Source organism: Danaus plexippus, chromosome 14 (assembly GCF_018135715.1).
Source record: "Danaus plexippus chromosome 14, MEX_DaPlex, whole genome shotgun sequence".
Taxonomy (NCBI): Eukaryota; Metazoa; Arthropoda; class Insecta; order Lepidoptera; family Nymphalidae; genus Danaus; species Danaus plexippus.
Genome location: NC_083546.1, coordinates 4,856,758 through 4,883,678, shown reverse-complemented (window position 1 = coordinate 4,883,678; position 26,921 = coordinate 4,856,758).

The following is a 26,921-nucleotide window of genomic DNA, read 5'->3' as shown; positions in this document are numbered from 1 at the left end:
TGATATTTTGTATTTTGCAGGAAGAATAAAATGAATATAGAAATTCCCGAGAACTCATTTCCAAACTTTTATTACTTGTCGGATGTATATTGCAAAACTGGTTCTATTATCCAACATCCATAGTAAAAATTCTGCTGTCCCTACATAACGTATGATTAAATTTTAAATTGCTAAGCCCACACAGGTAGCACATCTATCCTGTCGTGACATGAATCCGTACTGTAAATAACCAAGTATCTACTAAAAAATTGCATGCACATTTGCAGCACTCTACTTCTCCATTAAGTGCTTTCATTTTATCTATACAATTAAGAACATTTAAAGCAAAACAATTTAAACTCAGTTTTTTTTATTACAGATAAAAAATAAATAATTGCTATAATGTGATTGAGTATACAAAAAACATTACTTCTTTATATTGGGCACATAATTACGACATTTACGAAGTTATTAACTAACAAGAACAAATATATCAGAAACAAAACTTTACAAATCTTATAAATGCATAGCAATGTGTAAATCTAAATAAATGTAGCGAGTGGTACTGTTTTAAGTGACTTGTTTTTTAAGTTCAATTCAAGTGCAAAAATATGTATAAATCTCTCGTTGAAATTTAAAAAAGTTAGAACTATATTTATTTAGTGCTTTTTTTCATTTTTACTTTAAGACTTAATAAAAACTAGCCAACATGAAATTTAAAATTAACCAGGTCTCTGCTCAGTTTTTATTGAGCTCTAATGAGTTGGACGCAATCGCATTGTTGGTTTTATCGTATTAATATTTTCTTCTAAACTAAATAAGAAGGGAAGGAATATATAAAGAGGATAAATGAGCGTTTATAATTGAGGTGTAAATTAAACATTTCATTAAAAACTATAACATAATAAATTACGTCTTAACAGTGAAAATAGAATAAAGGGATACAAAACAATTTCCAAAAGAAGAAACGTATGTAAAGAAAATTAATAATTATTTTAATATCATTCGGTTTTTCATCTAAAACAGGAAAAAATACTCTTTGGACTACGATGAATGTTTTATGAATTATTAAATTAATTTTCGTCAAAAGGTTTCGAGACAAACCACTTGTAGAGGTGGAGTGCTAGTGAATACTAGCGTCACTTCACTTTAACACAAACATTGATTGTTTATATCACCTGATTCGTGACTGCACCTCGATATAACACTTTGTTATATGGACCTATAGTTTGGACACTAAACAAGAAATCATAAGGCGGTATTGTTAAGGTACTAGACATTACTATGTAGGATTGTTAGGAATAACTTATAGATTATTTCTTGAATTCAGGGTTGTAGAAATTAAAGAATACTTTACAATTTATATAAAAAAGATATGAGTTTAGTTCAAATTAATAATATGTGTTTACAGAAGGTACTGTATTTTAGGGAAATGCAGTAACAAAGGTTGCTCAAAACACCTTGTGCTGACATTATGTCGGAAAGAAATTTACTATATTGAACAATTAGTCGCGAAATTTATCAAAATATTTAATGAAAAAGCATTTGATTCATATGTTTCAAATCCTTTTGTATCTGTCATGTTTAATTACTTGTTGCTAATAAAAGTTCAAAGTACAAAAAAAAGGTTTGAGGTACAAATATGTGTATATTTTATATATCATAATTTGCATGAGACCATTGTATGAAAAGGAAGCAGACAACGATAAGAATCGAGACGAGAAATATAATTGAACATCAAACTGCACTTCAAGTTCGTTTGTTTATCGATATATTTTTCTGAAAATGTATAGATTAAAGTTAATTTCATAAAAAAAAATGTATGTTATTTGAAATATTGAAGTTGAATTTACTCCATAAGATAGTACCATCCGTTTCATACCACACAGAACATAATCTTATATAATGGGTTCTGACTTCACATCCAAGCAATTACAATGAGGCAGTTGTGAAGTTGTTCAGAGCCTAAAACAATGCGCACATTACATTACACACACTACCAAATTATGCATTAATCGAATATGAGTGCAAGTACCACCCACGCACATACTCCTAGCAGTCAAAGGTGATTTGTCACTTGTCTTCAGTTACAGTTTGACTAATTGAGGTTATAAATCGACACGCGCTAAATGTAATGAACGTCAGGATGCAAGTGATGTACATTTTTAAAGAGTAAAAAGGACTGCTTTTTATTTATTACTCTCAGTTGCAGTACACTTATTACATTTTCTGCGTGCATTATTGTTTAAAGCACTTCCTTATTATGTATTGTGGTTATCTCAATTATATAAGAGCTACAAATTAAGTGGATAGATAGATGAGTTATAAAGTAGTTATGATTCCACGTAAAAAAGTCGTCGACAGAAAGCTATGATACACATGCGTACAAAGGGATACGAAATTTCTATTTGTCGTTCAGTAATAAGACTATATCGCAACGATGCACGTTTGGTTAATGCTATATTGAACCAAAGATTATCACTTGCAGAATTCAATATGCTTTTCACTTTGTGTTAGGCCAACAAAACAAATATTTCGTAATAATATATACATATATAGGTTTTTCATTTATAGCTTACTCGTTTACCTCTTGATTACATGAACATAAATCATCAAAAAGGCTTTCGTAAAAACATATATATATTAAAAAGTCATCAAATTAGCACCCGTGATTATATTTTTTTGCAGAGCTTACAAAATCATCTCCAATTAGCTGACGGATAAAGGATATAGAACGTAAAATTTACGTAAGCTATCAGAAATAAATTTAAAACCGTATCTAATTGGCATATGTATATATGAACATTTTTAAATTTGATGGATTACCCATCAATTATTAACAGTTTTGTCCGTCTTTAAATAAATCTTAATAATTGTATTGGTTATTTATTTAGGTACTACAGACATAATTGCATAATCTTTGACTGTGATACGCTACGAATAATCCAATTAAGCAGCGATTTCCTAAGGCCTGAGATCGTCTCACTAGAACCAATAACAGCCGTATACTTGATCTACATATATGTACTGTATATATCAGTTACTGATGCATGGTGTATTTACAACCATAAAAAGCACGTTAATGATATGATTTGTAACCAAACAGTAAAGTTTTTCGTAGAAATAATTGCTTCATTTAATTAAGATACAATATTAATACAGTAATTATTCATAGGTAGATTAAGATCATAAAACTAAAATATGCTGAGGCATGTTGATTTTATACTGAAGCTAATTGTTATCGAAGGGCGTGATGCATACATAAGCACCGTGACCGATTTTATGGATTGGAGATGTTACAACTTTTCTTATCTACCCTTTTGTGATTAAATACAATTAAAAGCTTAAACAAAATATAGAGTAGCTGTCTACGTTTATTATTCAAAAATGTACCGCTTTAAAGTAACTTCCATAAGATTACATTCAAATCTAACTAATTACTATAGTTTTACCATCAAAATTATTTAAAGATAACAATGAAGGTGTGTATAATTTTGAGTTAATCCGACATGTGAATGAGAGAGATGAGAGATAATAGATTTATTTATTTTTATATACTCTCAGAAATTTAAGAGTCCATCAACAAGTTTATTGTTTTTATTTAGAAATGCATCAATGTTGTTACAATAACATTCCAGAAGCTAACCTTGTAACCGTCTTGTTAGTATTAATTAAATAAATTTGTGTTCATTGATTTATTCTGTGTGCCTGCTTAAATTAGACTCACACGATTTCAATGTAAATGACTACTTATCTTTGTCTCGACTCACTCGTCAAGGAAAATATTTATTAAACACTGAATTACGAGCATCTTTGATGACGTCCGTTGAGATTATGAGAGATTGGGCCTAATTAATAATAGTATAATTAATATTTTTGTGTATCTTGAGCGTGGTTTAATTAGACGAGATTATTATTTGGGTATTGGTGCAATTTATGTTTAGAATCTTACTTTTTTCATAAAATGTAAGCTTTGATTGAGTTATTTTTAAATAATGTATTGTGTAAGCGAAATCTACTTGTTACGTAAGTACGGTTATAAATACATAGTTATAATAAGTACATTCACATTTATTCATAAACATAAGATAAAATGCAACGTTAACATACAATATTCTTTAATTAGTTATTTTATTAATGGGCTAGTTCATCAATTTGACTTAAAATATATTATTAAAAAGCAGAGTACTTTAATATGCTTAGTAGGTGGTGGACCTTGAGGTTCAAAAATGGCAACAGATAAACATGTTTTATTAATGCGTCATAAACATCAAAAATCGTCACTTAATGTGTGTCAAGCTATCAAGTGTGAAAATAATTTAGAACCATAATAACTTTTATGCTCGTAATAAATTGTTTTGCTGATATTTCGTAACAGATTTAGTTAACGATTAGATGCTGGAAGAAAAACAATATAATGGTTCAATATTCTTAACGAATTTCAGTAGACGAAGAACTCTTTACATTTTTGATTTATCCACTAGCGAAATTTAGTATGTAAGATATTTTAGAAACATGTTTCTATTTAAAAGGAGATCGACGATTTTAAGGATATGGTGTTTTTTTTTCAACTGATATTAGAAAATTTTTTGTTCCGTTCCAAAAAATGAACGTTGTATTCGTTTTTAAAATTTCCTGTTTACTGCTGTAGATAATATTTTTCCTCAGGAAACAGCAAAATCGGTAAAACTAAGATGAAAATCTAAATGTATGTATGGGTATTATGTCAGATAATGTACGTACGGAAAAAGAGTTAACTATTTCACCAATGTTTTGTAAAAAGCTTTTTACAAAACATTTAATTTGCAAAAAGCCAATATTTTGGAAAAATAAACGGTAAAAAAAATATTTTATTTTAGGCTTTTTGGTAAATGATTCATATATTTCTTAACGAATTTAGTGAATTGATTAGATTTACAGACAAACAAATTGTATTTACTGTTGGTGTATAAATTATTAATGGTTATATTTTGTCTTCATCTGTATATAATTTTTTAAAAATGAATGTAAACTTAGTAAATAATTGTTGAGTTACCACTACTTATTGAGTTTATTATTTGTGTATGGTAACATAAAAACACAATAATAATAAAATAAATATTCAATTCACAAATATTTTATTGTATTTTATAAGAAATAGTAGATGCTATATTTATTTCATAGTCAAGAATCTATTTCGATCTGTCAATGAAGGTGTGCATGCGGAAATATCAGAAGCTGAAACCATACTCAAGCAGAGTTCCTCCGTTTCTAATCCTACGTTTAGCAGTAAAAACTGTACACATGTTATTCAAATTTTAATTATACCAATAATTATTCTATCCATATTCAAATAATACCTACAAATTCAACAAATAGAATGGGCTATCTAGCAATATATTGTTTTAATGAAATTACTAGAGATAAGAAGTAACTAAGTCAAGATGTATTGTCACCTAGCTTAAAAATACAGAAATGCAAAAGCTGCACTCTTGTATTAAGATATTGTTATAGTGTTTGTTGCTCTAGAAACAAATTGGACATTGTATGCAGACATAGAGGTGGTAGCAAGATGTGTCCCGTTTCATCATTATTTTGATAAAAATATACGAGTATAGTTCGCTCCTCATTATAGTAGTCTCAGTACGTCTCTGTTACCTTTTCAACGGTTACCTCTACAAACCCTGTTACTATTTAATTATTTATGAATTATATTAAAACGCTAGTGAGTACAGGTAACAACAAATTTTATGTCTATTTTATTTCTTACCAATTACTTGATTTAAATTCATGTAAAAAAGCTTTATTTGTAAAAAATCTTACCTCGTCAATAATCCATAGTCCAATAATATTGATTAACATCTCTAAATACCTCAGAGGGCAAACATTTTGGCACGTTGAATCGCCATACTTCAGCACAGTTAAAACAAAAATGTTCTCTGATATGCCAGATATTAACATTTACTCACTTACGTGTTGCAAAAATAACAACCAACATTACCTTCATGTAATAGTGTAGTAATACCGGATAAATAAGTCATCATTATCATCATCAGTCTATAGGAGCCCACTGCTAAGCAAAGGCCTCTTCTCACACGGAGAAGGTTAGAGCATTAATCACCACGCTTGCTGAAGACGGGTTGGCGATTTCAATCTTATAATTCGGAATTATAAGACCAGGTTTCCTTACGATGGTTTCCTTCACCGTCCGTCAGTGGTGTCTAAATACTCTTAGAAACTACATATGATTCGGAAAAGATCATAAATAAGTAAATAGTCTGATGTCAAGAGTAAATTAAAAATTAGTTTTCTATTGTTAGATTATAAATAGTTTTTTTTATTTCAAAGTTTTATTACATGGATCCGAATCGACTAATCAGCGATCTCCTTTACATATTGAATCCACGCAGTTCCTGGTTGGTATAGTTATATATTAATGTCGTTGGCGTTCGAAAAATATCACGTGTTACTCGCTGGTACTTATGTATGCCGTAGTGGTTAAGGTATTTTTTATGGTAGTATCAAGAAACAAATTATGTCGAACTATAAAACTGTATAATTAAATATGGTTGTTCGTAGCAAGTACTAAAAAAATAGCACTAATATTTTTAGTAATTGAACTACATTGACTTTATGTTAGACATGCTCTATTTTGTTAATTTCAATGTTTTATATTTGCTATTATTTTGATTGGTTATTATTTTAATGCTGTCATTGATTTTGTAAGTATATTGTATTTGAAATATATTATTAGCAGAAGTGAACAATTTTTTTTTTCTGCAACAGAAAACACACCAATGAAATGTAAAAAATCATATCAAATATAATTTTAAAATTGTTAAACTTTCATTTTTATGACAATCAAACATGTCTTTCAATTTAAACAAATTGGTTACATCACCAGCAAAGATCTCAAACTGGATCACGTCTCTTTTAACAATGCGAAACAATTCCCAGGAACAAACTAACGAAGCCAGTTAGCATAACAATATTCGCGTCTCGGTCGTGTTGTTGGCACACGAATATGTACGTCAGATTGTTCTTAAACAACTACGTAGCTTTTATGTAAATAGCCCTTTCCAGCCTCAGGGTGTGTGCAGATATTAAAAACCTTTGTTGGACGAACAATCTTGTCTGCTGCGACACCGGCTTTTGTCAGGGACTCACATCTCATGCGCTTTAGAGTCTGTAATATTATACTTTAAAAGGGACTTAACGTATTTAGAGCCGCTTACATTGCTACAAGTAAAGCCAACGATCTGAATTTTTAGCCATATCGATGTAAATTATTCTCAAAATTTCTTATTTATTTAGAATTTTCAATATTTTACGACAGATACATAATGAAGAAGAAAAATTGTTATCAAATTAAATATTACCAATGTATTTTAATTATTTTATCTCAGTTATCACTTAGTGTTGACATAACTCAGTCTTGAAGAAATGAAAACCTAATTTGAATCCTTATAAATTTTGAGAAATGTGGAGATTGTCGTAAACAGTCTTATTTATGTTGTCATGACATTAAATTTAATTAAAACTTAAGTAAACATGAAAGCACAAACCTACCGCAGAACTCTAATTTACATTAAGTATTTTATTGCCTTCATGTAATTTGCTAAATGACTTGTAAAATATCAATTTTGACGATAAACATTCTCCTAATTATGCAGATGTAGAAAATTAAAAGACTGCCCTAAATTTAATTTCTCATCTATTTATAAAAATAAACATTAAAGATTTGTTGAACATTGATAATATTGTAAAATTTTATGCCCTCTGGTGGTCATTAGTTCGGTGTACCTACTGTAAGACATTAACACATCTATTGTTGTGTGTTAAAGATTTACAGCAATATGTTTACTGATGCTAATTTTAAAATTAACTTCGTGAAATACAATAAACGTGCCTTGCAGTGGGACCACCATAGTCGACGGCCTAACGCCAAAGTGAATGCGTGCTTTATTTGCAGCATTCATTTATTATTTAGGTAAAAATAAGGTCTATAAAAGTTTTTCAACTTTTAATTTATTTGAGAATATTTAACTTAAGGTAACTAAAATGGATTTTTATAACCTACCAAATTTATATAGAGACATATTGAGTAAAGTTTTCGATTCAATGTCATTAAATTATTAAAGACTTCAAATCATTGATTAATTATTCCAAAGGGAATTAACTAAAGTGTACATATTTAATATACATTTGACTGCATTATTCTCTGGTCATATCTTTGGGTGAGAAAAGATGATATCCTGTTATCTAATTTACCACAAAAGTCTCTGAGATTGGTACCTTGGCGTCTAAGTCTCAATTTAAATTATGTGTAATTCTTAGATACATTGTACGGAAGCTCGATTTAATTATAGTCAACCGTTATATTGCCGGTTTCATCTCAGTATTAATCATTGGTTCTTGATTTATGTTGCATTACTATAGTATGCAATTTATCTTGATGCTATTAAGATGCTACGACACTACTGATCTGATAATATTATTAGTTGGTAATTTGTTCTCCAACTATATTTCTTTACAAAGAAGCTACTAATGTACAGATATTAAATAAGATATTTATTTCGTTCTCAAATTGCTTTAAAATAATATAACTTATAATATTACCCAGAACTAATACCATATCAATCATATATATTTTTATTTTATAATTATTTGAGACTGAATTGTGCACTGTTTAATTGAATGTTTATAAGAATTCGTAATTCATTTTGCACGTTCTGTTTGTAAAATGAAATGAAAGTAATCTTCTTCAACACTTTCATTTGTCTTAATGTAATTTATTGTTATTGTTATCGTGAACGATAAATCAGTTAGATTTAATTCAAAAAGGCATCTGAAACTAGTAATATTATACAATTTGTTTAGTACTCAATGAAATCGTTTAATGTTTTATTTATATTAAACTTTTATTATATGATTGAAAGAAAATAATGTACGCTTTATTTATATTGAACTTATAATCATATTAAAATAAAAAAAAATTGTTTTAAAAATATGCAAAAATACTTTATCAGCAAAACAAATCTGAAATCTTGACTTGGCTATAAAGTGCTTTGCCCTTTTAAGATCTTAGTATATAAACTAAAATAATTTCTTGTTTGATGTTCTTTCTAATAATGAGATGTTTTACTAATTGAAAACACATTAATTACCTCATCTTTTAATGATGGATTGCTATGTGCACAAAGTGAATAAAGTTTAATAAATAAAAATGACTAGGTACATTTATGCGATGATAATATGGTTTTTTTTTCTCCGGATTATTGTAAGAGAATATATTTATAAGTATTGCTGATTTATAAAATTTAATTAGTACTAAATGTCACTGATCTCAAACCAATGGATTGAGTTTCACTGATGCGTAAATCATAAGATACTCGGAAGTTCAACGTTGATAAATTCGTTAAGACCCATTCAATATTTGATTGGCAACTCTTATAAGACTTTTGAAATGTGAGTCATATCAAGTAGCCACCGGTGGAACAAACAAGATGTTATATTAATAATATTTACTGTTACTGTTTTAATAATATTTGGTTTGTAAATAATATGAGTAGGAAAGAAAGTGCTCTGACTCAATTTTAAAAATTGAGTTCAAAATGTTCGTTTAAGTTTCGAAAAATATACCAATTAGAAGGGTTTGAAAAAAAAGAGGTTATTATAAAATTTATTACGCTCCTTATATTATATATTTTTTTAATTTGATTTTTTTTTTGATTCACTAAGATGAACAGACTAAATTTAAAAATGATCGTAAAATAATGTGAAAGTTTGTTGAATTATAAAAAGTGTTAAAACTTTTTGAATAAAATGGGCAAACTGAATGTTAAAGTTTATCTGAGTTTATCTGTATATATTTTTCTTCATTCAAGTAACTATGAGTTTTGAGAGGCCAAACACCCCATCAATGTGTAATATTACGAGGAAGAGGAAACTATGAAGGCGTAAAACAATCCATCCGTGGTTAGGCTTTCGCTATCATAAAAGTGTCGCAGGGATGGTACAAACGAGAATTTATGATGGGATCGTGCAAATGAGCGGCCGACGCCTTAAATCCTCGTCGGATAGTTGTCGTGATAACGTGGTAATTCATGACGCCTGCCTGTTTACTGTTTGGACAATGTTTGATTTGTGCTTTTGTGCTCTTTGTCGGTTGTAACTATTTCTCTTGAGCTTATGAGTTTTCATTGTATATAAATATTGTTAAAACGGAATCTCTGAAGGGAGAGAACTAATTTTTGTTTAGTTTTACCATTTCTACAACGATTAGAAAGATGTGACAACCAACGAAAAGAATATCCAATCTGTAATTAATTGAATAGTCCACTGTTTGGTTATTAACAAAGGAATTATCAAAGGATTAATTCTTATCTATCATTCACAAGGAATGAAAAAATTAAGAATTTATTTTAATTTATGTTTTTATTTTAATTACTGAAACTGAACAAATTTGATATGTATAAATTATGTAAGTGTGCTTCTTTAACACGTCAGTTACCAAACGGCAGTCACTTCAATGTTTTATGGACCGATGCCACCGGCTCTTACCGATTACTGTTTCCTAGCATGCGATGAACTAATTCAATAAATTCACTATCGACACTATATTTTCTACTCGTGGAGAAAATTAATGTGTTTTAACCCGAAATGGGTTTATTCATGGGAGTGGTAGTAAATTTTATATGTGATAACATATTAGTATTACGTGTAGAAATTTACTATACTATCATTAACAATGTTTGAATAAGTTAGAATTTGAATACTTAAATAACTGTTAACAAAATTTAAAATGATTATAGATTACATCTATTGCCCGTTACCTATTCTTCGTTTTTCAATTGAGAATGACGTCTTGTTTTATTTTAGTGACTAATGTTTTTTCCGTAACTTGGCGTCTTCAAGTCTTCAAATACAACATTAGATGCAAAATTGAATCCAAAAAATCATTTATATATACATATATATAAATGATTTTTTGGGTGCTGTTGTGGATTCCGAATTATATTTATAAAATTATATATTGTTATTTTTTAACTTTAAGCAAGTTTGTAATACTTTGTGCTTCCCTCTTCTATACATTATTAAAAATCACCCGATACTGTCTTTAAAAGGGCGAATATTGTTAGTGAGGATCCATTCTATTGGTGGCACCAAGTGAGAAAACATTGTAAGCCGAAACTCTCGAAGTTGGAATACAAATCTGTTACTGTGAAGTCTATGGTTTAATTTCTAAAGCAATCTATAAAGAAAATGGATCCTAATAATAATCCGTAGCGCGCTTTTAAATATATCTTTATTAATTCGATGTTGGAAGAACAGACACAAATTTTATTTTCGCGTCTATTGTTTGCAATATTGTTTCAAAATGACTAGTAGAAGTAATAATAAATATTGTAAAAACTGTCAATCAAAATTATTATTATAATTATATTAGCCTAATATTAAATAATTTAAAACAAAATTGTAAGCAACAGTAAAAATAGAACATCTGTGTGATATATATGTGTCCTTAGAAACAAAATCAGCCTTGATACAATTTCATCTTCCAGTTTACATAACCTGTCGTGAAATGAAATCTGAATATAATACAAACGACGGATTTAAACACACTTCCTAAAACTACGATCGATTAATCTATCACACCAACGCGCGTTACGAACGAAAAAGAGTCCTGATCTCCTCTGACAACCGATTATACGGCGTTGGAGCCTCTCCTACCCTCTCATTATATAACTGCAGTATATATAACTTAAAAGTAGCTAACATTTTCTTTTCACTTATGTTATTCAAAACAAAATTTCCTTGTCTACATTTTCATCTTGTTCGGACCTAATGAATACAATTTATAAATCTAACCGACCTTAGAGCTTAAGTTGGAACTTAGTTATGTGTTATACTTTAGCGGTTTCCTGGAAAGGGATGGTAAGTATGAGTAAATATAATGTAACAAATTATTTATTCTTAACAAGTGTACAATGCATTTAATATCATATGTACTTAAAGGAATCATAATTGTTTAAGGAGTAAGGAGACAAGTTGTTCCAATCTCTTTTTCTTAATATGTATAATTTCGGATTATACTAACAAGATAATGTATACATAAATGTAGGTATATTTGAGTGCCTATTCTATTTGAATAACATGTTTTATGAGCTGAACGAGCTATAAAAATTCTAAGAATCGTTGATTATAATTCTATAATTATACAGCGGCTACCATAGATTATTTAAATACGCATTAAATTATTTTAATTACAATAAAGGAATTGTTTAAATATTTAATTAGAAGGATAATAAAATTATTTAATTCCGAACTTCAAAGACCTTGATCTTAAACAATTAAGGCTATATTTCCCTATGAAGTCATACAATGGGATGAGGGTCTAAAGCCAGGCTAACATCGGAAACCCTCGTTAAAATGACACCTGTGGCTGCTGTTAAGAGAATAGCTTGATGCTTGTATCGAACGCTAGATTAAAAATAACATTAGGTTTTTATAAATATATAAAATTTTTCATTAACATCTTACTTATCATAATATTATTTTATATCAATTCAATTTACAATCAATTATAATATCAATTAAATTATTAGATAAATTATTAGCAATTCATGATATTTTTTCATCAACATTTAACATGAATCTGTAAACCGTAAAGAAACACGGCTGATACAAATGAAATAAATATTAGATTCACCGATAATTACAAAGTAAGCTTAAACCTTTGAAAAAACAATTTTCTCCAACGACGTAATAATTGCGGGTCGGATGCAAATTATGAATTGCACCTGCGAGCTATTTACATTACTCATGAGTGAAATAAAAAGATGCTAGCACATCGGTTTTCTTTTGTGTAAGAGATATTGTTTGCAATAGACGGTTTTATTATTATATAATATATATAAATGTTTTTAATGTTGAGATTTTCTTATATACATAACATAAATAATGTAAATTTGATAAAAAATTTGTATCCAAAACTACAACGACAACTGAAAGAAAGTTTTATATTGCACAATCCTTTACCAAATGAATAAGATACGGAAAATGATATAACGTACTGAAGTGAAATTGCGCTCATTCTTGAAAATGGGGACATTAAGACTATTGTCTTAGAACAAATACTTTTGAACAATAGTCCTGAGTGATTGATTAATTAACCTATTTCTATTCTTTCTCAATATGCACGTACATATGTCAAATTGTGAATCAATACCATTGTTGGCTTTTATGTCTTCTTCGAGAAAGATTAAATATAATACCTTTCTCGATAATATTATAGGTATAATATGATCAAGAAAATATCATATAATCTTTAATCAAACTTCCCTCTTCCTACATCATCCGTTTCACCATTCAAAATTTAACTGTCCATACAAATATTAACTTTAAAATCGGATTCAAACAATTCGATAAATCGCGGTATTTGCAAAAGTATACAAATGAATAAAAATAACCTTACAATTGCATTATAAAACATCTGAATGACAGATAAATCGATACATCCATTTGTATGGTCCTGGGGCGACACCAGCTATTTTAATTCGTTCTATCAAACGATACGAAACGTTCGCACGTTATAAATAAAGCGGCTATACTGTCGCGACGATTCTGTTTGCAATATTTCAGAGTCAGGGAACATCGGTGGGCTTTGATGATGCCATATATGAATATCGCGCAAGAGACGTCTAGAATCAGCCAAATGGAATATTAGTTATTAACTGAGGATATAATAATAGCTGTTACAATCAAAGATATGTCAGATATTTGATTTAGATGCTTTCATTGGTCATAACTTATTATACTTAACGTCATTAGTCATCCATACAAATATTTTAATATGCAAAATTAAATACATAAAGATTATTTTAGTATTTGCCTTTCTTTTTTCTAAAATAACTCAAAACATGTAGTTTGAAGAACATAAAATTTGAATAAACTTTGAAAATGAAAATAAACTTGTTTTCTATCTTTTATAGAGGTCTAACCCATAACAATATTTTATCACAGTTTCTCATTATAATGAAAATAGTGATTCTATATGAAATTAATGTTCATATTTAATCAACAACTTCAAATGTTCACTGGTACTGACCGCCATTAATAATAAATGATTTCACACAATAATAGAACATAATTATCTGATGGTAAAGACTATATTTCATTGAAGCTGATTCCATTAGATTTTTTTGACTTGTCCTTGATAGGTAGACCTACTTCATAGGAAACTGGTTACGTAACTCGCTTGATGTTTTTGAATTTATAACTAGAATAACTACTTATACGAATAACTGCCGGCATGCAGAACATTCCGATTTACGAATTTTCTTTCATTTAACTTCTTTTTAATAGTTATTAGTAATAAAACAGGTAAAAAATATACATATATATATACATAAAACCATGAAATAAGTTGACATTGCGCAAATAAGGTAGCGAATAACGAGAATAGATAAGGTTTTTTTTTAATAAATTTTTGCTGGTAAATTGTCGCTGGTAACAAGACAGAAACGGTTATGTGGTTACCGGAGATAATGTTTGACCGCAAGATGATGGCTCCACTAAACAAGGTTGACCACAGCTGTGCAGACAAATAATCCGTTATATCTTCATACGATTCCCTCCTGCAAACATCTATTATAAGCTACGATTTGTGATAAAATTTAAATGCAATGCTTTTTATGATAACAATTTGTAGTTATGCAAGAATTGTTTATAAATAGAATAAAACTCTATCGTTCTTTATTTGCAACTGCTTTAGATCTAATATCTATACTGGACTTTTCTTGTGTTAATGTTTATAATATTAACATTTTTGAGAATTTTACATTGAACATGTAATAATTACAGCTAGCGAGAATAAACACTCTTAGCGTATATCTCATGGGTTGATTCATACATTTGAATATTGCATTCCCACCTTGTTGAATGCAGTGCTTAGAGAGCTCTTATTACCAGCATATGATTACTCAAATTGTATAATAGCACGTTGTCAGAGAAGTATTTTTGCTGTTGCTGATGCGGAACTGCGTTAAAGTCATTATTATATGAATTAATTTTGTATTTACCGTTGATATGCCTAATAGATATTATTGTTATATGATATATGTTCCTTGACATACCGCCGGAGCAGCGAGTTGTAGTGTCACAATTAATAACAGCTGTACAAGCGACATGCATGACAATCTAATAGCAGAGATCTAGCCGCGACCCGCTTTTCGCTTTCTCTTGCACGAGGTTCGCATTTGACCTAGGCCACGACAGAAGAGGGGAAAATAAGATATAAATTAATTTAAATATAGTTATATATAAGTTTTCTTCTTCATTTCTGTTTTAGACTAGATTTATTACAGGCATTTTTTTAATACCCATTATTATAATCATAGAAAGATATTACCGTTTAACTTATCGCGTTTTCACAGGCCCACCTAAGAGGTCGTGAGTGGAACTTAATTGGCCTCCAGACGGTTGACACGAAAAGGAGATGCATTGGGTCGGTGTGTAGAATCATAAATTGATTTAGGAAATGAGGTCCGCAGCAGTTGTTACACAAATACAAAGGAGTTTGTTATTCGATCGGCAATATACTAAGCATAATAATGGTATCCAGTGTCACTAAAGATTAGGTAAATTGTGTTGTTTTAATCGTATATATAGTAAAAACATGTACATGTTGTGTATTTAGTGAGGTGAGTGTTAAACCTTCGTGATCTATCTGTTTTTTTTTACACTTATGCAAAAATAATTTGTTAAAAACAGATTATATGTATGAGACGTCGTACGTTTTGATTTAAAATATGAATGCAGAATTTTAAAATGGTCTTGCAGATCTGAAAAAAGAGGACTCAATTAGTAAGAAACGATTGCGCTTCTGTGTCATTAAGTAAGTAAGGATTATGCAATCTTCCGACATAAATTTTGTTTTTTTCGGCCCAATATAACATCAAATTTACATTAAGTGTTCATAGCAAGTATATTTGAGTATTATATGTGGTTAAAAGCAGACTCTTATTAAAAATACTTTCAAATAATAGTTTTGTTTGGAATTTTCGATACTTATTAGACGTTTTAAAATTTCAGTACGGATAAAACTACTCTTTATGAGTGGAATATTTAGTATCGTCATATTGTAAATATTTTCATATTTTAGACTAGTATAAGGCTAGTTGTTTTAAAGTTTCATTGAGCAAAACTCTGCTTCGTCGCTCATGTTCACTACAAAACGTTTACCGCATTGCAGTGCGATATTTGTATATAGCACTTGGGACTACTTTACAGATGTATGTCACCTTTGCGAAACCTTAAGTGTTACTAACTTTTTCATTTGAATCCATTTGTCTAGGAAGAGTACCTTGTAAGTTTTTATCCGGTATCACTAAAATCACTAGAATGAATCATGATTGCTGAAGTTAAACTGTGAATACCCTACTTGAGTTTTATAAGTTCTTTTTAAAATTGTGTACCCATAGAAATTTTGTATTTTTATTTTTTAACTATAGAAAGGCAAAATTGTGATTTATTTATATATAATCGGTGATAAAATTATTAAACTTTGAAATTAAACCTTCTTTTATTATTACTATAGATAATTACTTTGTAAGCCTGAAACTCCAATTAGCTAAAAATATATTATAATATGGTAATTTATGTTTATAATTTAAAATTAAAAAACAAGAAATGCATTACATTGAATAAAGTGAATATATTAAAAATAAAAATAGAAATAGTGCGGAGTGTAGTGAACGAGCCGTTGACACATTTGAAGATAATATGCGCATGTTCTTCATGGTGTGAGTGGTACAAGACATAAGAGATTGAATTAAAATAATAACTTTATTATGCTTTAAGGGTATGTAAGAAAATATCCTTTATGCAAATTAAAGAATTTTTAATACTTAAAAAATATTCCTGGGTGTAAAGACTATCAAAAAAAAAAAATACTTTATCAAAATTAAACCATTCTTTAAATCTTGATATTTTACAAATTTTTCAGTTTAATTTAACAAGTAATATTTTCAGCTATTATAAAATCTACAACACAATTTAATGGCGCTAGTAAATTGCGTCGTGTACACATGAATACAGATCGGGCGCGGGCGCCACATAACGAATGTACATTTACATTTCATATACAAATGAAGCTGCGACAGGTTAGATACAGTGATCGTGACAGAGTCATCCCAAGCAATTCTGCTTCTATAAGTTCTAGAACTATGCTGTTTGAGTAAACGTCACTAACTCATTTGACATTATCGTTGAACTAACGTCAAAGTCACTACATAGATTATATTACTTAATAATGATAAATTTTTGATTATATTACTGAATAATGATAAATGAATTACTTAATTAAATTCGTAACAGAATTTTAAAACACTATATCCACTTATTGAAAGATAGAAAATTGATTTATTATAAAATTTAAGACTTGTGACATTGCCGTCGTGAACGATTACTTCGTTCATTAACTCTCGAAAGTTAATGCGAATATTATAACGGAATAAAAGTGTGTGAGCTGTGTAAGATAATTTTAATTTGGCCGTTTATTTACTCATATCAGATACTTTCTTTGAAGTGGAACGAAAATGAGTTCGACTCCATGTTTTGAGGTAATAACTACGAGAAGCTGTTACTAAAAACACAAAATAAACACAAAGTAACAATTTTAGATCAGTTCCTACTTCGATAGATTTCAGTACTATGTAATTAATATAGATATAAAATTTCGATAACATAGTTTATATATTAAATTAATAAGTTCTTAATGAAGTTACAAATGGGATTAATATTTAAATACTAATAAATATGTTTTATTTTTAATTAATGGTTCTAAATAAAATGTATTAAAACTTGGGTTAGCTTGGCTTTAGATATTTTAATCTTCAACAATCGTGCTGTGAATGAAAATGGCTGTGTTTTTGTGTATCTAAAACTTCCAAGTCTCTACACCAGCAAAACAGTGAAGATGTAATAAAAATACGAGTAAATGAATGCATAAAGTTAGCCGTGTCCAAAGCGAAGTGAGAGCTCCTAAATAAGGCGGTTATGTAAATGAGCCCTCAACTGTCCTCTGTGCTCGTACTAAAAAGACTCTGGTCTTTTTAACGCTGTTCGGTGTATACGAAAAGAATTGGATTACTTTAAGCTTTTGTTAACAGCACGTTTTTAAACTTTAACTTAAAAAAAATAGACGCTTCTTACACTAGGAAGTGAATAGTACGTAATATGATTTTTTTATTTTATTTTATGTAAAGTAACTTTTTTGTTTTTGAGCAAAAGATTTTCATAAGGAAGAATAGGTTTTGAGTGAAGAAACAAATATAGTAAAAACATAATCATAATTTGTACCACTAACGTTCAGTCTCATGTTCTTTGGCTGCAATTCGGGGAGGCGTAAAGGGAACCTGATTACAACGCCAAGCTCCCTACAGTCCTCTGACAGACTAATCATGACGCGTCAAGGAACTCATTACATTCCGCCTCCGTTAAAGCATTTGGAGATATGTTAATTCTTAATTGTTGGTTACAATTGAAAGAGGGTTATAATGTCAGACCATTCAATGTATTGCATTTACAATTCTTGATATATGTATTAATGTAAAACTTTTGTTTAACACATTCCCAAAAATATATATTTCGATAGAAGATTTTGTATAAAATTTTCTATGGAAGGGCAGACAACTTTTTTAAAATATGTTACTAGAAAAAAATCCTTAAAGAAACATTATATGAATAATTGAAAATAAAGCGTGCGTGCATTGAATTCTCTTCAGTGACAAAATTAAATCTTCTATAAAATTTTACTTCGCTAATAATCAAAACTTAAAACTAACATTTTAAGTATTTTAACAACCCCTAATATGGTACCTCCTACCTCATATTACCTTACCAATATTTACCAGGATTATAATGTATTTATTTTACATCACTATTGAGGTAAATTATGGATAATTTTACTACACTGAATTGCATAAAGACCGACAAGTTACGATTTTATAATAACGGCTCCGGGCTGTTTGCCATGCGAATGGCTTTGCAAGTTTTTATAAGCGCCATTATCGAGTGTCAGTTTCGCTCTCCAATAAATTTTATTGCTCTGAACATTCATTAATGTTTTGTATAAATGGCTTTATAATACATAGTGGCTGCAGATAAGAGATTATACAGATTTTCGCATATATTTTATTATCTATAATTTCATAGCCGACAATCACTTTTATCCATAACACTATTATGGGTAAGCCTGATGAATATTTAATCTTTACTTGATCATTTATATTGAAAAAGGTAAACCTATGTAGGCGATTATAAAATTATATTTTTCTTCTATTTTATCTGCATTCTTGCTTATAATTAAAATATAAAAAACAACTAAATCTTTATAAATAATTTCTCTTATATAATTTTCGCATCCAAGGTGAAATTGAATTTTGTAGTACTTTGTTACTTACTACAGTAGAAGTTGGGGCAAGTTACATTGCGTGCTTTACTATGTGTCACTAATTCTCATTCAAAGAGCTTGTTTCATAGTTATCTTCAGACTCTAGAAATCCTCGGACATAGCCGCCCATAATACACGTCTTAGTCTACAGAAAGCTGGGAAGCCAGTGGCGACAAGATTGAGGACTAATCTCTGTTAATTAAACTTCAAGTTAGGTATTATACTAGCCTACTTACTTAAAGAAAATGGCTAACCTACAATGTATTGTCTGACTTGAATTTTGTTCTGTCAAAATGATTTTATGATCTTATTAGACTTATAATTATGTTATACTTATACTTAACTTACAGTATAATCGAGAAATATAAAGGAACGAATACAATAGGTTGTTAGTAATTTCTAAAAGATAAATAACTCCAAAAATAAGTCATCTTCATAATTAACTCGTTGTGTCTGGACACTTTATTTTGGTGTTAATCAATTAGTGTCCTAAAGAATTGCATTCTTTGTCCGTGTTGTAGACAGCGATTTGGTACAAAAAATGATTGTTGATAATGCGATTGAATTTGTAAATATTTATGAAGTCGAGACAAGTTTTTGTTAAGATGTCCAATGTCGATGTCGAAGGTTTGAAAAAACGTAGCCTATAGTATGTATGCACTCCGACGTACATTCGTACACGATGTTAATGTTTGCTTCGAAAACGTTTGCGGTTACGTGCGCTTTAGAGGGTGTTTATTCGTATAAAAATTTGTAAGCTTTAAGTTTTGCCCAATAATATTCCTATTAAGAAAGTCGTTCGGCTAAAAGGATATACATAATATAGATTCTGCGAGTACTCCGCTGTCACCATCTATGATTTAAATATGAAACCTCTACATTACGGCTTACTACAGTAGATGGCGCTTTTGGAAAAAAAGATGTACCTTTATAGAAAATTTTAGAAACACTGTTTTAAATGATATTTGGTAACATGAATAACAATAAAAATATTAAAAGTTAATGCGTGAACTCAAAACTGAGCCCATTGTTGGTTTTATCATGATCTTACTCATATATTTTTACATGTTCTATGTAACCATCTGGTTTCCTATTCAAATTAGTATGTTATTATTTTGTCTCTCAAAAAACTTATATATAGAGTAGGTATAAACTTTAAAGTTTTAAATATAATTTGAAACGTTATAAATTATATCCTTTTCACTAGTCCCTATACAAATGCATCTCCGTAATGGATTATTACTCAAAACGACATTAAAAAACGCTGTCATGAAAATCTCTAAATAGACTCGTGCAAGCCCAGCTCAGTACCGGATTATAAATCGGCTAATTAAGTTTTCTTTGAGCACACTAAAGTAACTTATGTCCCATTTCCTCTTTTTAAATGTATACTGTAATTTAAAAAAGCAAACTTAAGGACCGTCATGGAAATGGAAGAAATTTTTAATAGTTGTCAAAAAATATGTAGATACGTTTTTACTTGCACCTTCTTGTATATACATATATATTTTTATTATGAAAAAAATTGTATGACCTATTATATTTATCAATTTAGAAAAACAAAAAGTAGGCCATGTTGCAGTACTGAAACCAATTTATATTTTATCAATAACTATCAGGTTATTTGATATGCATGTATCTAAATTCTACTTCAATTTAATTTGAAACTAATTCGGTAGTTTCAACTCAAATAATATAGTAACAAAGTTTACTTTGGAACTATTTATTTGAGCACATGCAAACAACAATTAGAATGATAAATTGAATTTAATAACGCAATGAACGGTAGATCAATGCCAATATTATATCTTTTGTGGAGTCAATTAATTATTTAGAATCCGTTTTTCAATGAAATTGTTAAATTGCCAAAACCTCAATGCGCGACCAATTTTAGAAGCATTAAAATTGTAGTCAACTACGCAATAGACCATTTAAAACTAATTGCTTTGAAAAATGAATAATAATTAATTATAAAATCTTTAAATATTTAGATATTAAAAATGTGTAATTTAATAACTAATTAATATTTTCTTTATTCGAAAACAACGCAAGCCTTGGGCTTTTTATCCCGTCTTGGATAAAATTTTGCTTACACATTTAATTTAGACAATTAAATATTACCACAGTAAAGTCTTTATAGATGCAATATAGAAGAATATTAATTATACATTTTTTTTATGCTCTCGAGATAAGGGTATCAAATTAAAGGGTTCAGAAAAATTATAGGAAACCTAAAGTATATATTAAATCCTATATAGTATATAGTTGTCGATCTAAGGTGGCGAAATAACTGCTTTTTGCATTCTTCCATGACATGGGTATGAAATTATAGGAGCTACTGAGAAGAATACAAATAACATATTTAAATACAATAAATAAACGGCAATAATAAAATATTTTTTTTTATCACAGAACTAGACTTCGCATTAAACTTGCTTTAAACCACGTTTGGATTTTTCATTTAAAGTTTCTAAGCAAAGGTCGAATTATGAAAACTGACGGCCAGCGCAACTTTTTATACACAAAAATAAAAAAGAGACATAAAAATATATATTTAACTGAATTTTATATGAATGCAGCTGTTTTAAAAGTTAAATATATCACAATCACAAACTAGTCCTTACTAATATTCATACTCAAGGCATTGGCATGGTCGCTTATTAACACGGCTAGGTGCCAAGTGGGTTAACTTGGAGAGACTCCAACGAGGTCCTCAACTAACTTGGCAAGATGTTGAATGGTCAGTTACATATGCACCTCGTATTTTTGCAATTCATAGAAATTAGCTATATTTAAATAACAAGAGACACATATCTATGAAAAAATTGTTTATGCAAGATAATTGTAACACATCTGTAATGTGTAATAAATAAAAATTGCTTACAGTATTACCAAAATCTCGAAAAGTTTATGCATATATGAGACCATTCACATAAATATTTATTCTTAAGTGAACTCTCCCATCTCATGTCGTAAAGAACATTATATAATCTGCATAAAAAGTTTGAATGGGTTAGGATGAAAGCTTGGGGCCGCTTCTGGCATGCAAATTGCTTATATTTGTTAATATTGAGTTTTACTTACTGCTGAGTGACTTCTAGCTTACAATTCATATTATTTATCATGCATTCACATTGTTGTTTCTACATATGTAGAATATATGTGTATACGTTCAAGAGTCAATGTTTTATGATTATAAAACACATAGACTTTCGTTTAACCTCATTATTAAAACGTTTTGATTGTTGGAAACACATGTTTTTCATTATAATTATATAATATGGGGAAGAGTTTTTTTAAATATAGAAAACATATATGCACGTGCATCGTGTAATTTTAGTGGGAACCGCATTCCTTAATCAAAATCTAGATAAGAATTCAATTTATATTTCCGGGCAATTCAGCAAACCCCAATTTTGCTTTAAATCAAAATTTACCCTACGCCAATGTTTGAAAGGCGATTACAATCGCAAACTTAGGCTGCGCTCATTGACTGATAAGAGTTCAACAATTTTATAAAATTTACCGCTCAATCAAATCGAATTATTTAAAAGATTTTGCGAATTTCATCTCAATATTTAATTTGGTTGAACTATGTTTAATTTCATTTATTACAATCGTAGAAACAACTATTTCAATCTAAGTTTAAATCTAAATAAGAAATTTTTTTCGAACAAAAATATTATTTACTGGTTTAGTTCTAATAAGACGACTTAGAATTTGTTTGAGGGTGTTGGGAGTATAAAGTCCACGCAAATCAAGCGTTGTGGTAAATTAAGTGATCTGACTATATTTTATCATACTGATTTGCACATAATGACTGTTTGAAAAGCGACTAGCATCAATTCTATGCAAGTCGGGTTTATATCGCTTAAGTTGTCAACACGTGATCTAAGATTGCTTTATGGCTCTGGTCTAAAATGAATTACGATGTCTTATGAATTATACATATTTTGAATACCTGTTGTTAACCTGTTGACGTTACATTATTAATTTTATTAATGTATTTTTTTAAAAAGACGTAAGTATTACAGTTGATAGATACTTGTTACGTACTGAAATCAATGTAAATCAATTGTACGACGCGACCAGAATTTACTGTCTTGGACATTTATAGGTCATTGTATATCAGTGCCCTTATGAGGTAATGCCTTTTGATCCTGTCATAGGCTTCAAAGGCACGAATACAGCCATAGAGCATTTCGAGACTGTTTAGTATAGTTTCGCCTGTAAGCCGGGATTAGTTCTACGTGTTATGCAGCCACTGTAGTTTAGTGGCTAATTGGACTCGGCTAATGTGTGATATAATGTATTCAATATGTATAAGATTATTATTAAAGGCCATATATCTACACTACTATATAAACAGATAGTTAATATTTGGATACCAATTGTACTGAAACAATATGAGAATAAATATAGGTTAGTACCTAGTGGTACTTTATAGTCAAACTTTGTGTTTTTTAGGATAATTTTGTTCAGTACACAATATCATAATAATACTTGCGTTTAATAAAGAAAATAAAATTTTAAGCATGTTTACTATACTTTATTACTAATAGTTTAGAACGAAATCAATATTCATACATTTAGTACAGGTTGTCAGACAAATTTGTATTGACTATAAGGATTAAAATATAGTACAACATCGATGTATAGAATTTTAAATGAAGCTCTTTATATGTATACAAATACATACATTTAAATGGAATTAATACTATAAGGCATTATCTTATCTGTACCAGTACGTAGACAAATCAAAAAATAAACAAGAGCACAAACATTAATTTTAAAAGAATAAATATATGCTGCCCAAAAATACATTTACAGTTTTGGTATATCGTTCTTAATTTGATTGAAATATTATAGGACTTAAATTACACACCAGCCTTGAGTGTCGATTTGTCAATGGAATAGTATGTTTAAAGTTCAAAGTCGTTCTGTTAAAATGGACTGTTCATTGTGGCGTCGGGATGGCCTGGACACCATTTATCAGAACAGATCGTTTGTCGCGTCGTAACGTAACTAATTGCAGCTGTAAATCGTCACTACGACGTAAACGCCTAATCGGGATTTTGTTTTTGTATCCTTTGAAATTATCACTGGATTGCGATAGAACGGCTTCACGAGCTTTATTACAGAAAAAGATGAAAGAAGTATGACATAATTAGATACATTGAAAAATGACTTTCTCGTGACCATATTACAATTTGATATAATTGTTACAACATATTAATTGTGTTTTTTTTTTACATTAAAAGACAATTGAAAATTATTATCTATTTAGACCTAAGCAAATTGTAGGTACACAAAAAAAAAATTGTTTTTATACATTTTTCATTAATTTTTAATCTTGTTATATGGCTTTTAAATATTAAATAATATCGAGTAAAACATATTTTTTGCTCAATGAACATTATCTTAAACTTATGTTTTATCATCCCCTAACAAATTATACGTTTCTTTTTCTTATGATTTCTGCCATTCAGATAAATAAAGAAAATAAAGTTGTAATTCTATAATAAATATAAAGTGAGAGTGCCAGTTTGATCAAATTGTTATGTTTTAATTTATACACTATTTTGAGCTATTAAAGCAGAATAACTATTAATTAAAACAGAGTTAAGATTCTGATGTTTGCTTATTAATTGACGTTACGTCCAGAAATCTGGTCAAATGAATCATTCTATCACCAAAATACATTGCATTATGAATCTTATGATGATCAAGATAAATGCGCGGTTGAATAAATTGTCATTAATTAAACGTTCTTGCGGTACGTTAATGCTGTCGGATAAATAGGTTGATGAAATACTTGTATCCATTCGAGGTATTTCGGAGAAAATTATTTGAGGAGCCAAGAGTTTAAATGCTGCGTGCATTCACCTAGCTACATCGCCTATAGGTCCATTATAGATGAACCTATAAAGCAGATTCCTACTAATATTATAAAAGCAAAAGTAACTCTGTCTGTCTGTTACGTTTTCAAACCTAAACAGTTGAACCGGTTTTGATTAATTTTGGTATAGAGATAGATAGTAACCGTGAGGAAACTCATAGGCTACCTTTTATCCCGATCTCGACCTTCACCTCAATCCCGATCCCAAAACCACACGGGCGGAATCATGAAGTGCAGTTCGGATTTAGTGGCCGTAGTAGCAGAGAATAATTCTGATGTTCACGTAGATCATGTTTCCCGCCGCATGTTAACATTATCGCAAACATCTATAACGTCAAGTCTATGGTAATCTGAAATTCCTCCTAGCAATGCGCTCCGCCTGGTTCTGTCGCAAATTTTGTATGCGCATTTAATGCAATCATCCTGTCCATTGATCCGGAAACATAAGACTTCTGTCACATGAAACCTAATATCGTAAAGGGATTTTGGGACTGGTTAACAAGTTTTAATAGTATAGAAAGGGATGTATAATGTTGGCAACAATTATTTTGCAATTAATAATCTTGTTCAGGAGAAGACAACGCGAAAGTGTCTTTTGTCCTTTATTTAAATAGGAAATTGTTTAGAACATCCAAAATAACAGTACATATATTATAAAGAAAATAGATGCAGTATATATATTGATTAGTGAGTATATCTAAAAAAGTAAATTAAATTTTAAGCGCCTTACGGCAATATTCATTTCCTTTAAACCACGTAGAACCCCTGATTTTCCTTGAGTACTTTGTGGTACAATTCCGCTGTCGGTCACAGACATGACAAAGTTATCCGGCTCGCTTAAAACTAACTAGTATAACGTTACCCCTCATACTTATTTTCGTCTATAAATATATTTGGTAAACAACTTATAAACTGATAAAAGCGAGAGAAAAATATATTAATGGTGTCATAAATGTCGAAGAAATCAATATATATTAGACTCAAACTGTCAGTCCTCCAATATAGACAAACAACCGAACCGTTGTCAATCAAATTGGCTATGGGTATAAATTAAACTGACCGTCGTGTGACTAGAGCTTAAATGTTTATGCAAAACCACGGCCAGAATTGACGTCCGTCCAAATAACGGTTGGCTAATGTATACGCAAACTTTATCGATGCGTGTCCATTTATGTATTATAGAGATACTAAAGTATGTAATATATTTTGTTAAATGAATTGTATAATATCTATTTTAGAATCAAAAATTTATAAAATTGTCGTCATATTTCTTATATGAATGTAGGATCCGTTGACATTAAATTAAATTTATAAAATCTTTTCATGGTCGTATCTGTACACACAGCTTTGACAATTTTTTTTTTAAATCATTCTCTTGTTTGTTTGTTTAAAATATGGCCTTCATTGACCATCATTCCAATAGGTTGTGAAAAAATATATCCAAAATAAATGTTATATTAAAATATTAACATCTAATATATGTCCATTTACATATTTTACTTCTCGTGACTTCTATATATTTTATTTTAATTTTAATAAGATTCGTAACATAAGTAAAAAGAAAATTTTAATTTACAATGTTTTAAGAGAAACGTATTTTCAACAAAT